This window comes from Bos taurus, chromosome 28, assembly GCF_002263795.3.
Source record: "Bos taurus isolate L1 Dominette 01449 registration number 42190680 breed Hereford chromosome 28, ARS-UCD2.0, whole genome shotgun sequence".
NCBI classification, from domain to species: Eukaryota; Metazoa; Chordata; class Mammalia; order Artiodactyla; family Bovidae; genus Bos; species Bos taurus.
Window position 1 is genome coordinate 7,688,986 of NC_037355.1, and position 17,001 is coordinate 7,705,986.

General features: G+C 45.1%; 1 long non-coding RNA gene across 1 annotated transcript; it reads right to left on the bottom strand.

The window, feature by feature from the left end:
- Window positions 1-4,577: 4,577 nt before the first annotated feature.
- On the bottom strand, window positions 4,578-15,027 carry LOC104976163 (uncharacterized). Its single transcript, XR_816147.4, has 3 exons — window positions 14,785-15,027; window positions 14,333-14,378; window positions 4,578-7,312 (listed from the first exon to the last, which is right to left on the bottom strand). It is a non-coding gene; the product is annotated as an uncharacterized lncRNA (long non-coding RNA).
- Between the last annotated feature and the right edge of the window lie 1,974 nt (window positions 15,028-17,001).

Below are 17,001 nucleotides of genomic sequence, written 5' to 3' on the forward strand. Positions count from 1 at the left end.
GAAGTTGCTCTGTTGTGTCTGACTCTTAGCAACCCATGGACTGCAGCCTACCAGGCTCTCTATCCATGGGATTTTCCAGCGAGAGTACTGGATAGGGTGCCATTGCTTCTCCGTGGATACATGGATATATGTGTTTCTTTCATTTTGGTTTCCTCAGGTATAGGCCTAGGAGTGGGATTGCTGGTCATATGGTGGTTTTATTCCTAGTTTTTTTTTAAGGAATCTCCATCTTCCATAGTGGCTGTATCAATTACATTCCCACCAACAGTGCAATCCCAGGGACGGGGGAGCCTGGTGGGCTCCTGTCTATGGGGTCGCACAGAGTCAGACATGACTGAAGTGACTTAGCAGACCTAGCAGCAGCAACAGTGCAAGAGCATTCCCTTTTCTCCACACCCTCTCCAGCATTTATTGTTTGTAGACATTTTGATGATGGCCATTCTGACTGGTGTGAGATGATATCTCATTATAGTTTTCTATAATGAGGCTGTCTTTGCACCATTGTATTTTCGTCCCTCCTTTGTCAAAATTTAGGCACCCATTTCTCTAATAATGAGCATTTCTCTAATAATTAGCAATGTTGAGCATCTTTTCATGTGTTTGTTAGCCATCCATTTGTCTTCTTTGGAGAAATGTCTGTTTAGGTCTTTTTCTCACTTTTTGATAGGGTTGTTTATTTTTCTGGTGTTGAGTTGTATGAGCTGCTTGTATATTTTGGAAATTAATCCTTTGTCAGTTGTTTCATTTGCTATTATTTTCTCCCATTCTGAGGGGTGTCTTTTCACCTTGCTTATAGTTTCTGTTGGCCATTTCCTTCTCCAGTGAATGAAAGTGAAAAGTGAGAGTGAAGTCGCTCAGTCGTGTCGGACTCTTAGCGACCCCATGGACTGCAGCCCACCCCAGGCTCCTCCGTCCATGGGATTTTCCAGGCAAGAGTATTGGAGTGGGGTGCCATTGCCTTCTCCGGGTTAACAAAGGGGCGAGGTTGAAACAGGACTTGCGGTGAATTGCGCTGTTTTCCTGTGCAACAGCGCTGCCGAGCAGAGCCCCGCCCACTTGCAGGGAGACCGGATTTATCACAGAAACCTGAGAAGGCCCTTCTCCAGGCAAGAATACTGGAGTGGGTAGCCACTCCCTTCTCCAGGAAATCTTCCCCACCTAGGGATCGAACCCTGGTCTCCTGCATTGCAGACAGGTTTTTTACCATCTGAACCACTAGAACCACCAGGGAAGCCGAAGAATACTGCAGTGGGTAGCCATTCCCTTCTCCAGGGGACCTTCCCAAACCAAGGATCAAACCAGAGTCTCCTGCATTGCAGGCAGATTCTTTACCATCTGAGCCACCAGAAAAAGCCCAAAGATTCCAAGTCTTCTCTTGACTCCCTTTTCCCACCAAGAAGGAGCTCCAGGTCCCACTTCCGGTTCTGAAATTCCCTGCTGAACTCTTGCAAATTCTCCCTTTACCAAAATAGGGAGGGCTCCCATCTGTGGTCTCCTTCCTCATCCTGAGATGCTAACTCTATCCCACATTATGTTTATCCTTTCATCTCTAGAATTAAAGGATTTTTTTTCTATGAGTAGCAGTATCAGTAAGTAGGAAGCTTCTTGTTGTTAGAACAGGGACTGAGTAGCAGGTCAATAGGATTAATAACCTGGGTTCTTCTGTTGGAATGGCCTCAAAGGTGACTGATTTACAAATGTTGATTAAATTGCTTCTCTGAGTAACTCTTGTGAGGGTCAAATAAAAATAATGCCCGAAAATCATTTGTAAGTTCTGATTAAAAATAGGTGGCATGCAGTGTGTCAGACACCCAGAGCATATCATTTTTTAAAACCCCCTTCTCTATGCCACAAAATTATTCATCTAAGAATCACATAATAATCAGTAATAGTCATTACCCTCTTGATGTCTTGATGTGTTCTTTAGCTTTAAAATGAACAAACAATACAGAAAGAAAAAGAAATGCCAGTATTCAAAATATTGTTCAGATTCAGTAAAATATTTCACATATGAACTAAACTTGTCACTTACCAAACAAAAATATTGCACCTCGAAATTCACACTCTGCTTCACTGTGTTCAATTTTTAACATAAACAAGACCTTCAAGCAGTCACATGAGGTAACAGAATTGGAGTAGTTCAAGTATGTGTCCTTATTTTTACAATCACTATACTACCATTCTTCACATACACAGGAACGTACACATCACTTTTTAAAATATTTGTAAATGTTCTGTATATCACTTACTTCATTTAACACTATAGATTGGAGGTTGTTTCCTATCAGTATCTAGAGATCTACCTTTTTCTTGTTGATAATTGCTTCAGATCAGATCAGATCAGTCGCTCAGTCGTGTCCGACTCTTTCCGACTCCATGAATCGCAGCACGCCAGGCCTCCCTGTTCATCACCAACTCCCGGAGTTCACTGAGACTCACGTCCATCCAGTCAGTGATGCCATCCAGCCATCTCATCCTCTGTCGTCCCCTTCTCCTCCTGCCCCCAATCCCTCCCAGCATCAGAGTCTTTTCCAATGAGTCAACTCTTCACATGAGGTGGCCAAAGTACTGGAGTTTCAGCTTTAGCATCATTCCTTCCAAAGAAATCCCAGGGCTGATCTCCTTCAGAATGGACTGGTTGGATCTCCTTGCAGTCCAAGGGACTCTCAAGAGTCTTCTCCAACACCACAGTTCAAAAGCATCAATTCTTCGGCGCTCAGCTTTCTTCACAGTCCAACTCTCACATCCATACATGACCACTGGAAAAACCATAGCCTTGACTAGACGAACCTTTGTTGGCAAAGTAATGTCTCTGCTTTTGAATATGCTATCTAGGTTGGTCATAACTTTCCTTCCAAGGGTTAAGCGTCTTTTAATTTCATGGCTGCAGTCACCATCTGTAGTGATTTTGGAGCCCAGAAAAATAAAGTCTGACACTGTTTCCACTGTTTCCTCATCTATTCCCATGAAGTGATGGGACCGGATGCCATGATCTTCGTTTTCTGAATGTTGAGCTTTAAGCCAACTTTTTCACTCTCCTCTTTCACTTTCATCAAGAGGCTTTTTAGTTCCTCTTCACTTTCTGCCATAAGGGTGGTGTCATCTGCATATCTCAGGTTATTGATATTTCTCCCAGCAATCTTGATTCCGGCTTGTGTTTCTTCCAGTCCAGCTCTTCTCATGATGTACTCTGCATATAGGTTAAATAAACAGGGTGACAATATACAGCCTTGATGTATTCCTTTTCCTATTTGGAACCAGTCTGTTGTTCCATGTCCAGTTCTAACTGTTGCTTCCTGACCTGCATACAGATTTCTCAAGAGGCAGATCAGGTGGTCTGGTATTCCCATCTCTTTCAGAATTTTCCACAGTTTATTGTGACCCACACAATCAAAGGCTTTGGCATAGTCGATACTTGCTTACTATTCCATTAAATTGATACACCATTTTTTTAAGGAATATATTATATCACAGGGACTGGAGGCATGAAGTGCATCCCAAAAGAACAGTTCTAGATGGTTCTTTTGGTTCTAGATGGTTCTAGATGACTATGCATTCACTCTTGAAATGAACTGTGTAGCTGGGTGAGGATGTGTTGGGAGGCCAACGACATACCTCTGTGTGTGTGTGTGTGTGTGTGTGTGTATACTCAGTTGTGTGTGTGTGTTTGTGTGTGCTCAGTTGTGTCTTGATTCTTTGCGACCCCATAGACTGTAGCCCACCAAGCTCCTCTATCCACGGAATTTCCCAGGCAAGAATACTGGAGTGGGTTGCCATTTCCTTCTCTAGGGGATCTTCATGAAGCAAGGATCCAACTCATGTTTCTTGCATCTCCTGTGTTAGCAGGCAGATTCTTTACCACTGCTCCATGACATACCTAGGAGGTGTCCAAAGTACTTTCCACAGAGAATACAGTGTTCATTAAAGGATAAGCGGTAAAAAATATGCTAAAAAATTAACATATATTTTATTAAAACTCAACAGTAATTTTACCAGTTATTTAGAACTTAGAAAAATAAAATTATTTTTTGTAGGGAGGACTATTTTGCTACAGATGCTGATTTTTTGTCAATGTGAGAAATTTTATTTTTTACTTTTATTGAAGTATAGTTGATTTACAATATTGTGTTCATTGGTGCTGTATAACAAAGTGACTCAGTTTTTTTAATATATATACACATTCTTTTTCATTATGGTTTATCACAAGACATTGGATATAGTCCTCTGTGCTATACAGTATGGAGAAGGCAATGGCACCCCACTCCAGTACTCTTGCCTGGAAAATCCCATGGACGGAGGAGCCTGGTAGGCTGCAGTTCATGGGGTCACAAAGAGTCGGACATGACTGAGCAACTTCACTTTCAGTTTTCACTTTCATGCATTGGAGAAGGAAATGGCAACCCACTCCAGTGTTCTTATCTGGAGAATCCCAGGGACAGGGGAGCCTGGTAGGCTGCCGTCTATGGGATCACACAGAGTTGGACACGACTGAAGCGACTTAGCAGCAGCAGCAGCAGCTATACAGTAGGACCTTGTTATCTATCCATCCTGTATATAACAGTTCGCCTCTGCTAATGGCAAACTCCCAGTCCTTCACTCCCAACCACCCTCCCCCTCGGTAGCCACAAGTCTGTTCTCTATATTTGTGAGTATGCGTCTGTCTCTTACATACACTGATTTGTGTCCTACTTTAGATTCCATATATAAGGGATATCATATGAAATTTGTCTCTCTCTGTCTGACTTACTTCACTCAGTATGATACTCTCTAGGTCCATCCATGTTGCTGCAAATAGCATTATTCTAGTATATATCAGATCTTCTTTATCACAGAAAGTGTTTAAAATTGCCTATGACAATAAAAAATAGACTCATTTGGGTTCATTCTATTCTTTTATTGACTCAGTTATTTTTGGCTGTATTGGGTCTTCGTTGCCGCACGCGGGCCTTCTCTGGTTGCACTGCTCTTCATTGGGTGCGGGCTTCTGATGGTGGTGACTTCTCTTGCTCTGGAGCATGGGCTCCAGGAGCATGGGCTGAGTCACTCTGCAGCATGTGGGATCTTCCTGGACCAAGGCTGCAGCTGGTATCCTTTGCATTGCCAGGTGGATTCTTAACCACTGTACCACCAGGGAAGCCCCAATTTTATCCTCATTTTAAAAGGAGAGGGAGAGGGTGGGAAGATTTGGGAGAATGGCATTGAAACATGTAAAATATCATGTATGAAACGAGTTGCCAGTCCAGGTTCGATGCACGATACTGGATGCTTGGGGCTGGTGCACTGGGACGACCCAGAGGGATGGTATGGGGAGGGAGGAGGGAGGAGGGTTCAGGATGGGGAACACATGTATACCTGTGGCGGATTCATTATGATATTTGGCAAAACTAATACAATTACGTAAAGTTTAAAAATAAAATTAAATTAAAAATAAAATTCCCTACAGACAGTAAATCTTGTTTTGCCTGCTCTGGAGGGAGGGGAGCCCTACTCTCACTACTCTGCCCTAATACAACACTCCTAATGCCTATATCCCTGGAGCACACTCAACTTCTTGTCTAAGACAGAGAGTTCTGGCCCTGCACTCATGCAAGCTGTCCAGTCAACTCCCAGCTTCTAGGTGAGGTCGCCAAAACGAATGGTGGAGAGTTTTTCTGGGATAAATCACAATCTCCCCTCTGCTTCCTTCCTCTACTCTAGCACCACCCAATTAGCATACAGGTTATATACTCTAGAAGACAAAAGAGAAAATTAAGTCTCTGCGTTTCAAAATCTTACCCCAGTATCCGGCATTGGGGTGCTTGCAGCATGTCTAACACTGTGCTAAGAGCTTACTGTCCATCATCTCATTTAATCCTACAAACCCTGGAAAGTAGGTATAAAAATCATTAGCATTTTTTAAAACCTTTTAAGTAGAAATTTTACTGTATACCATTTACAGGTGTCATCCCTAACCCAGTGGTGTTATTTGAGGGGAGAGGCAGGCAAATGTCAAATGCCATTTTAAGAATTTGATGAAAGTTACAGATCATCTCTGAAGGAAAATTCACATATGCAAAGAGAAAAAAATTTACCAGGTATATCGGAATGTTTATGGATTTCTTAAAGCTCATCCCTGGACTCAGGTTAAGAACCTCTACTATTTTTTCTTTTTGGCCACTCTGCACACGGTATTCAAAGATTTTAGTTTCCCAACTAGGGATTGAACCCTTCAGTGGAAGCTCAGAGTCTTAACCACTGGACTGCCAGGGGAGTCCCAAGAACTTCTACTTTAAACAATGATAAACACAAGGAACACTCTTCTGTTTTTAAGATGAAAGAGAAAACTAAGGCTCAGAGAGGCAAAGTGAATAATTGCCCAGAGCCTCACAGCTAGTAAGGGGCAAAATCCTGATTGGCAACCAGCTGCTTAAGCTCTGAATCTTCAGCCTAGGCCACTCAGGACCAGGGTGAAGGGTTAAATTCCTCTCACGCGAGAATGAATACATTTATCAAGTCTGTTGGATATTCCCTCTTACGTAAGAAAAACAGCGCTAAGCAACACAATACTAAGACTGGCAAAAAATAAAAAGGTGGGCTTCCAGTGCCCTCTGGGCACACCAGACCTGGAGGATGAAGGCAGGAGGAAGTGGGAGGAGTCAAGTGCCTCTTTCTCCTAATTGTTCAGAAGCTGAGTCTCATGAATGCCTCCTCTTCACACACATTTGTGGAGCACCTTGCTTGGACCAACAGCCAGTCCAGATGTGCAGTAGAAACTTCTTCCTTCATCCCCAGTGGGGCCACTCAAGGAAAGCATCATCATCAGGAAACATTGGGATACATGTGGCCAAGGCTGGGTCTTAAAGGACCAGCATTCCATGCAGAAAATTTTACAAGTCCAGCTGTTTATACAAGCTGGGGAGACAAGAAGGAACTCTATCCAATGACATACTTCCTTCTTGAAAATTAATTAGTTTTCCATCAAGAATACACTTGGCCTGGGGGCTGGCTGACCTCTCATTTGCAACGCTGGCCTGGGGATTTTACGTCAGGCTGTTGGTCCTGACCTAACACTTTTTTATTTCCTCAGCTGCTTTCATCCCAAAGTACAGCCACTTCCAGAAAGACTGGCAGCATCCCAAGAACAAAGTCATAAGTTTCTAAGATTCTCTGGTGAATCAAGCACGCAAATGTTCTCAGACCATCACCGTGACCATGGTTTCTGTTATTCCCTGGAATACTCCAGTGACTGGAACCTTGAGCTTCGAGACATCAGACCTCCTCCTCCTGAAATCAATTCCAAGTTGGCCTCCTCCCACATCCTTTATGACCAGATCTATGTGTGGAAAGAAAGTGTGTTAGTCACTCAGTCGTGTCTGACTCTTTACGACCCCGTGGACCATAGCCCACCAGGCTCCTCTCTCTGTCCATGGAATTCTCCAGGCAAGAATACTGGAGTGAGCTGCCATTCCCTCCTCCAGGGGATCTTCCTGAATTGGGAATTGAACCTGGGTCTCCTGCACTGCTGACAGATTCTTTACCATTGAGCAACCAGGGAAGCCCAAGTTATGTAGAAAACCAAGACTATTACCTGGATAAAAGAAGCCCAAGATACTGGAAGGCTGAGATCTTAAAGGAATTCTTGGGGGTGTTTTTTTTGCTTCTCCCTCAAGTGATTCATGTGAGTGCCATGATTCTCCATTTCTTCCTTGTATAGGCCCAGGCTGGGCTGCTGAGAGGTATTTCATGCCCCATCTCCTCAGACCCCTGAGCCCCATGAAGGAAATTCCAGGAACAGGAAAAAAGGCATTTATCCTGCCTTCTGTGTTCCAAAACTTCCCTCCCCCTCCCCACTGTGTGGGGACTGCCCCTCCCTTGATCAGTCTCTGAGTTTTCCCTTCCTGCAGAATCAACTCTTCCTTGGCCAGATCCCTCGGTTGGAAACTACCTGTTGTTTCCATAAGCCAAGAAAAAAAGCCTTCCTCCATCCTTCCTCCGGGACATCCATGGAGCCTGCTGTGTCTGGTGGCCCTAGAGCTTGTCAGAGATGGCCCATGGAATGTCTCCTTACCATGCTGCTGGGAATCTTGATCCTTTGAAGAGACTGCTCTCCACCCACAGGCTATTGCTACCAGGGGGCTTCCTGAGGAACCTGAAGTTCAGAGTGGAAACGGCTCACCGGGGTCACTCAGGCAATGTGGTGGAAAATCCAGCCTCGTGCCATAATGTCTCTTGGGCAAGGTTGGTCCTCATTTTAATCCACCATTAAATATGGCAAAGCTCGACTTCTACCTGAAGGCTTTGGTGGCCCCCAGAGTTCCTCTCAAAGTCTGCCTACTCCTGATTCCTGACTCCATCTCTTCTTTCATTTTGTCAGTGGTTCCTCCTCTTCCCACAATATTTTTTCTGTATTGAAATCACTCAACAGTTGCTACAATTCACTGAGTCTTAGTGTATCACAGCCAAGCAAAACTCTATGAAGCCTCGTTTCTGCCTCCCTGTATCCCCTTTGCCCTTCCAGCCCCTTCAGGTCTCCCCTATGCCTCCAAGATGGCTTAGGGCCCCCCAGAACTGAGTACAGAAGCCACTCACTACAAGTGGCCACTGAGTGCTTAAAACACAGCTGGTCCCAAGTGAGATGAGCTGAAAATACAAAAACCACACCACATACCAAAGCTTAGCATGAAAAACAAGACTGTAAAAACTCTCTTGGTAATAAGTTTTATAATGATTACTTGTGAAAATGACAACATTTGAATATAAAGGGTTCAATGAAATATCTAACTAAAATGAATGTCACCAAATTGCTTTGGCATTTTCTTTATAGGTGGCTACTAGGAAATTTGAAATGACGTATATGGTTTGCATTATATTTATATTGGACAGAGATGCTTTAGAAAAAGGGTATTTTTAGTCCAGGAGAATCAGGGAATCGTTCTTCATTCACCAAAAATTCATTAAGCACACATTCATTAAGTACACAAAGAGTAACGGTTAACTGTGCTTATGGCTATAGGGAGAGGTACACATTTAATAGGACAGGTTCCTGCTCACCCAGGGGTCATGTTGTCAGGGAACTATAAGCTCCTACAAATCTCTGGGTTCCAAAACAGAGCCGAAGGATGGCTTTATTGAAGGCCAAAGCACACATGTTTAGGATATATAGAAAGAGGCAGAAAGGGACTCAGCTTTCTCACACAGGAGCATGAGTCTTTAGGAGATTAGATCTGGTTCTCTAAAGAAAACCAAAATAACTAGCTTTTTTAATGTAATGAAAACAAGTATATTTTCCAAAACAAAAACTTGCATTAAAAGACTTGCATTATTTTACATTTTTTCCCCAAATTTCTTCCATTTCTAGTGTGATAAAAGTCAGCTTGTGTCTCACATCTACTTCTTTTTTTTTTTTTTCATTTGGACTTGGACAACAAACTTATGGTTTCCAAACAGGATATGTGGTAGTTGCTGTTGTTATTTAGTCGCTCAGTCATATCCAACTCCTTGTGACCCCATGGACTGCACCCACCGGGTCCTTCTGTCCATGGAATTCTCCAGGCAAGAATACTGGAGTTGGTTGCCATTTCCTTCTCCAGGGGCTCTTCCCAACCTAGGGATCGAACCTGCATCCCCATGTTGGCAGGGAGATTCTTTACTACTGAGCCACGGGGTGGTGTTGGGGGAGAAGGGAGGAGGGGGTAAATTAGGAGTTTGAGACTAACATATACACATTGCTGCTGCTGCTGCTGCTAAGTCGCTTTAGTTGTGTCCGACTCTGTGCAACCCCAGAGCCGGCAGCCCACCAGGCTCCCCCATCCCTGGGATTCTCCAGGCAAGAACACCGGAGTGGGTTGCCATTTCCTTCTCCAATGCATGAAAGTGAAAAGTGAGAGTGAAGTCACTCAGTCGTGTCCGACTCCTAGTGACCCCATGGACTGCAGCCCACCAGGCTCCTCCATCCATGGGATTTTCCAGGCAAGAGTACTGGAGTGGGGTGCCATTGCCTTCTCTGAACATATACACACTACTTGATATAAAATAGATAAACAACAGGGACCTGCTGATTAGCACAGGGAAATCTACTCAATATTCTGTAATAACCTCCATGGGAAAAGAATCTGAAAAAGATATATATATATATATATATATATATATACATACACACATACATACATACATCTGAATCACTTTGCTAGACACCTGAAGCTAACACAACATTGTAAATCAACTATACTCCAATGTAGAATAAAAAATTAAATTTGAAAAAAAAAAACAAAATAACTATCTTCTAAAAAAGAGAGACTGGTTTTCTCTCAGATTACTGACTGAACATCCATGTCCCAGGGCTGATGGGGCAGCTTCACCACGTCAAGGAGCCAGGCACCTTCCATCTTGTTGCTCTGCCAGGATATGGGGTCCTAATACCAAGTTCCCATTCCTGCCAGCAAGAAGGGTGGGAAGGAGCCAGTTCCTGGTCCCATGGCCACATCGAGCTTCAGGAAGTCTGGGAAGTGTTGCACACTTCGCCATGTGCCCAGTTCAACTCCAGAGACTCTGGGACCACCAGAATCAGAGGGTAATGGATACTGGGGGACAGCTTGCACTCTCTGAAACAGAGGGATTATCTGAGCAGCACTTGGGAAGATGGATAGAACTGAGAGGTGGAGAAGGGAGATGCTAGGCTGACAGAACAGTGTTAACCAAGACACCACAGTGTGAAGGCGGCTGACAAGTTTCAGAGGTGCTTGAGTGAGATGTGAAGGCAGTTCTGGGTCCTGGGATGGAGAATCAGAGCTCTCTTCTGTGTCCTCCCCACAGCCAGAAGCACTATTTAGTTTCCTGAGTTAATTTTCTAGAGAACCTAGATGTTCTTATAAAAACTCCAGGAGCACCCTTCATCCAGATGGGGAGCAAAGCAGAAGTTAGGGAGCCCCAGAGCAACAGACCTTGTTGAGCCTGGGAGGCAAGGGCCCCACGGGACACACAGGACTGGAGGAAGGACCTCAACTGTAAGCACCAGCTAAGTCAATCCAGTTAGGAAAAGCCTGAGTAGGCATAAAGGTCATGGGTTCCTAGGTCGCTGGCTCCCTGAGCTTGGTGAAGTCAGACCCTGAATCTCCCTAATAAACCTGACATTGCCCATTTGCACAGGCATCACATGTACCTCCCATATGTTTTGGTTTATGTGACTGTGTTCTCTCACCAGGATATGACATCCATAAGGGCAAGTGCAGTATTTCTAGCACAAGAACATAGAAGGTAATCAACAAATATCTGTTAGGTGAACGAATGAACGAATGAACTGATGAATGACCATATGAACGAACGAATGAATGGTCATCACCTACACTAAAACAATTCTGTAACACCCAAGAAGATACCTGAGCATGTGATGCTCTCCTGACAACTTGCTACAAAAAGCAAGGGAGGGGACTTCCCTGGTGGGAAGCCCCACTCCACACTCCTAATGCAGGCAGTCCAGGTTCAATCCCTGGTTAAGGAACTAGATCCCACATTCTGCAACAAAGATCTGGTGCAGCCAAATAAAAAAATCAACATTTTTTTTTTTAAAGAAGCGGGAGAGATCACAGTAATCATAATTGCTGCTTGATAACTTACCATTAGTCCATGTTTTTCTTGGTCATTTCAGCAGCCCTCTGAGAAAGGCATTCTTTCCATTGACAAATGAAAACACTGAGACTCAGCAAAACCCAGGGTGGAGGATACAAAGCTAGGATTCAAACTTGGGTCTTCCTCAGCTGCTGACATAGCATCCTGGAGACTCTGGATTGATTTCTCAACTTATGACAAACCCACCCCAGAAGCCCCAGCTGATGTGTTCATCCGTAGAACCTCCTAAGGAAAACAGCTGACCTTGACCCAGACCTCCCTAGGTGCCAGGCACATACATCCCATAAATGCTTTCTACACATCATCTCCTTTCACCTTCAAACAATACCCTGAAGTCACGGCTATTATTTAGTTCCATTTGGGGAGTTAGTAGATTTCTGAAACTGCCTTTGCTTTTCCTCTGGGAGCCAAGTCACTGAACCTCTGAACAGGAATGGAGTAATCCTGGTATTTGGAGCTAGTGAGTGACTGTGCCAAAGTATGTTTGAGCAGCTGGAAAAAAGTGCTAGTTGGATCACATGCCCCAGCCAAGGAAAAGCTCTTGTGGTTGGTAAATAATGCAGGATCTTCACAGAGGTTTCCAGACTGAGAAGGAGATTTAATTTCACCTTATGTATTTTGCTTATCTGAAAAAAAAACTTTTTTTTCAGCACAGAGTGCTCCAATCATAGCATCATGGCATACATGTTATACTGACATCTGAAACTATTTAGTAACACTACAAACAAACAGTTGAGGAGTTTGCCCAGATCATCAAATACAGATTTGACTCTAACCCAGATTCCCAGCAGCACCCATCAAGAGTGAACAAACGTGAAGTTCCTTCCCGACCTGATCTTCTGTAGCAGAAACAAACATGGTTGTTTCTGGTACCCAGGCCTGGAAGAGACTGGAGGATCCTGGTCTCTGGTATATTGTCCACTGGCAGGCTCAGTGGAATTCAGCAGAAACCAGGCCACAGGACTGGATGAGACAGGACAGTGGTCCAGACATGCTGGCAGAAGTTCAGGCCAGGATTCAAAGGCAAATCGTAGACGGATGTGGTGGAGGCCAACAGAGGTCAAGACTGAGTGGGCATTATTGGGCACTAGGCTTGAGGGTTCAGTGCTAAGCCATAAAGGGACCCAGCAGAAGCGTAGGACCTGGCAGATCAGAAGCAGACCAGAGACACAGCAGAACACAGCCATGACATGGGCTAGAAATAGGCAGTGTTAGTGTCAGGGTGCTTCTTTCTCACACGTGCTGATGGCGTGGGAGTGGACAGACCCACCAATTCAGGTTTCTGGTGGGGTGGACATTGTCCACACACACACACACACACACACACACACACACACATGGGCTTCCCAGGTGGCATTAATGGTAAAGAACCCGCCTGCCAATGCAGGAAATGGAAGAGATGCAGGTTCGATCCTGGCTTCCCTGGTGGCTCAGACAGTAAAGAATCTGCCTGCAATGCAGAAGATCCAGGTTTGATTTCTGGGTCAGGAAGATTCCCTGGAGGAGGAAATGGCAGTCCACTCCAGTATTCTTGCCTGGAGAATTCCATGGACAGAGGAGCCTGGCAGGCTGCAGTCCATGGGGTCGAAAATGACTACGCGACTTATGCACACACATCCCTGGGTGGGGAAGGTCCCCTGGAGGAGAGTAGAGCAACCCAGTCCAGTATAGGATATACTTTGCCACAGTCTATAGGGCCTTCTTCTCTACTGAGCAGGACCAGCCCCTCCCCCTCTATTTCTAAAACCAGTCCCTCTTGCCTCTAGAGCCCCAAGCTGTATTCCAAGCACTGTTTTGCCCCCCTCACCAGTTCACCTGCTGTGCCTTTCCTGTTATTTCCACAGTGAGTGGGGATTTCAGAGTCTTTAGAACACTCCTGTTGTCCCAGGATTGCCAAACTGTTCCACCAAACAACACGCCCATGCAAACGAAGTACAAAGCCCCCTCTTCCTCCAGTCCGCCAGTCCTCAGCCCCACCCTAAGGCAGCCTTCACTGGCACTTGCTCTTTGTTTTCAAAGGAAGCATGTTGGGATCTCCAGATATATACTTGAGCATGTCCATTAACCACAAAACTAAACTCATACTCTTTCCCAGATTTACTTTTCCCCCCTATTTATTCCTGACACTGTGATGAGCATCGTTGTCCATTTAAAACTAGAAACCCAGGGGCCACCCTAGACTCTTTTCCTCATTTTCCCCTCTATCCAAACAAATACCAGGTCCAGTGATTTCTTTTTTCATTATAAAAACATCTCAGGCTATGCCTTCCTACCTATCCGCCTCTCCCATCTCTCAAATAATTATTACAAAGCCTCCGAGTTGGATTTCTGCCCTCTAAAGCTTCCAGAACAATCTTCCTAAAATGCAGGTCAGCTGCTTCTCCTTGGAAGCCTTTGTTGACTTCCCGTGAGTAATGGATGATCTTCTTTCCTCAACAGAAATTCAGGGCCCTGAAAACAGAGACCGCACCACCTCCCCCAGTCTCTCCACCACTCCCACCCCCACCTCCTGGCTTTAATCTCCAGATCAAAGGGATCTAACCAAGGTCTGTGAACGGGTTGTAAAGTCCATGAACTACTGAGATCATAGGCAAAATGTCAGCCATATGTATGCTTTCTAGAGGGACTTGCAATCATTCTCAAATGGTCCTCAGGGTCCATGACTCAAACACAAGTTAGGAACGATTGTATCTCCTTGGCATTCTTTCATACACCAGACCATACTCACCTCACACCTGGCTTGTCAGAAGTGTTCAAACACATGTGACCAGGACCTATGGTAAGAAACATGATATTTCTATGTAAAACAGAACCAAACTTTTACTAAAAATATGCTTACTTGTACTATGTCATAGACACTCAAATCTTTGCTGTTTGAGTTATTTCCTTTTTTTTTAATGCCAATTGTGATCCCTTAAACTCATTTTACAGCCCATCCACTAAAGGATTTCAAACTATAGTCTGAAATTTAGGTCTTGAGGCTGTGCCATCTTTGTGGTTCTCTATCATTTTTTTGGTGTCAATTCCCAATTGTCTGGTTAAGTTCCTTGAGGGCAGGGATTGTGACATATGCGTTTTCAATATTGCCCACAGCACAGAGTCAGCAGCATAGAAACATAAGAAAACAGGTGGAAGACATATGGGGAGAAACAAAGGACTACTTGGTATAAAAGTATATACCTTGAGGATGCGACAATTATTATTTGGTGGAGGAGAATTTTCTGGATTGCATTTGGGGGAAGGGCGGGGTCTCCGCGGTGCTGCTTTGGTGGAAACTCTATGCTTGAGTCTGTCCCCTAGAATGGGAGGTGCAGGAGAAAACACGTTGGCCCATGCAAAGCTCAGCAGAACAGTAAACCTGAAACTCTTTGAGATCTCTCTCCCACGGGACATAGGAAAAAAAATAAATGGATTTGCCTGGTGGTCCAGTGGTTAAAAATCCATCTGCCAATGCAGGGGACACAGGTTTCATCCTCGGTCCAGGGAAGATTCCTCATGCCTCAGGGCAACTAAGCCCCAGCGCCACGACTACTGAAGCCCACGCACCCCAGAGCCTGTGCTCGCAGACAAGAGAAACTACTGCAATGAGAAGCGCCGGCGCAGCTAGAAAGTAGTTCCCTGCTCTCCACAACGCGAGTGAGCCTGCGCACAGCAACGAACACCCAGCGAAGACAAAAATGAGTGCATAAAAAGATTTTTAAAAATGAATTACTAACGGAGTAAATATCTGCTTTGCTAAAGACACCGACAAAGTGAGGAAGTCACTTTTTTATTATTTAAATCTCTCGATCAGTCTTTCCGAATTTGTTGTTTTCTGCTACATTAGCACTGGGCCAGGGAGAGGATTTTAAATCCAAGCTGGCCTGATACACCAGCTGATATATGGAAAACAACAGATTGAAAGGATCAAAGGGTTAAACGGTTGGTGTGGAAAAGTTCAGGAGGGCAGATCTCACACTTGAAGAAGGTAAATTCTTCATTCTAACCCACAGTGAAAGCGCTGGTATTGTCTCGGTGTAAACATTAATATCACAGGAAACCAAGGGCCAGATAAGCTGGAGGACCTTTGTCAAACCACAGAGGCCGCTGCTAATGGCAAAAAGTCTGCCCGGATGGTCCGTTAGTGGAGGGAGGGGCCTGTCCTGTGATAGCCCGTGCAGCCCCCACCGTGAGAAAGCCTTCTCTCTCCTGCACAGATGCCCCTGGGCAGCCTTAAAGGGCTGGGCTGCCTCCCTCCTTGAGTGTCCCACCCCCAAACCCCATCACAGGCAGACCTGGAGGCAAATTCCTCAGTTGCCACAACCTCCTTGACCTCGGCTCCAAAGTGAGAAGTCAGTCATTATGCCCTCAAAGGTGGTCTTGAGATGGTGTCCATTCAGGACCTAGCACGTAGTACACCCTCAATAAATGCAGGCCTCCCGGTTTTGTGCTTCTGTTTACTCCACTGATTGACACGTACACATTCCTGCATTTGCCCCTCTGACCCGCCAAATAGCACAAGGGCTTAGAGGGACAATGACTAAATAGATAAACCCTAGCCCTGTGATGCCCAGTGGTGGTGGGTTAGTCGCTAAGTCACGTCCAAGTCTTTGCAACCCCACGGACTGTAGCCCGCCAGGCTCCTCTGTCCATGAGGCAAGAATACTGGAGGGGGTTGCCATTTCCTTCTCCAACAATGTTACAATCCCCGTCCAGGTCCCAGAATGGAAGACATGGGGAAACTGACCTGGATGAACACCAGCAGTTCATGCTCAAGCGCCATGTGGCTAAATCAAGCACACACCGCCTTTCCCTTATCAGAGGCACTCCCCTACCCCTCCCCACCCGTAAGGACTGCTGGGAGTCAGGGTGTTTCACCCGCTGAACACAGCGAGGGGCATCCCTGGTTCACACGCCAACCGCTGTACTGTTCAGGGGCCAATTTGCTTTCTACCTTCTGCCTCCCAAGGCATGAGAACAGGAGGAAACGATCAGCCGGGCATACTTTAATGAAACAAAATAAACTCAGCTACAAGTTGTTACGAAACTGTTCTCCCGGGAGCAGTTTCCCTGCCTCTGACACAATCCCAGGAGAATCATGTTTTTAAAAGGAGATTTAAAATTCCCACCCTACAGTAAATGGGCTCTTTCTATCATACTGCAGCAAAAACAGCCAGTGAGCCTGCCATGAGAAACCGTGGTTCCGATGTACAAACACACACAACCCTCCTCTCTTCTCCCATGGGCTTCGAGTAGTTTTTGTTTGTTGTTGTTTCATGGGGGATTTTCCCAATGCATTTAAGGACAGCCTACTCTCTGAATTTTTGTCATTTGCATTACGGACGGCCTCGTGCCAGTCAACTCAAGCAATCCAATCATGACACACAGCCTCCAGCTTGCCCCACTCCTAGGAGAAGC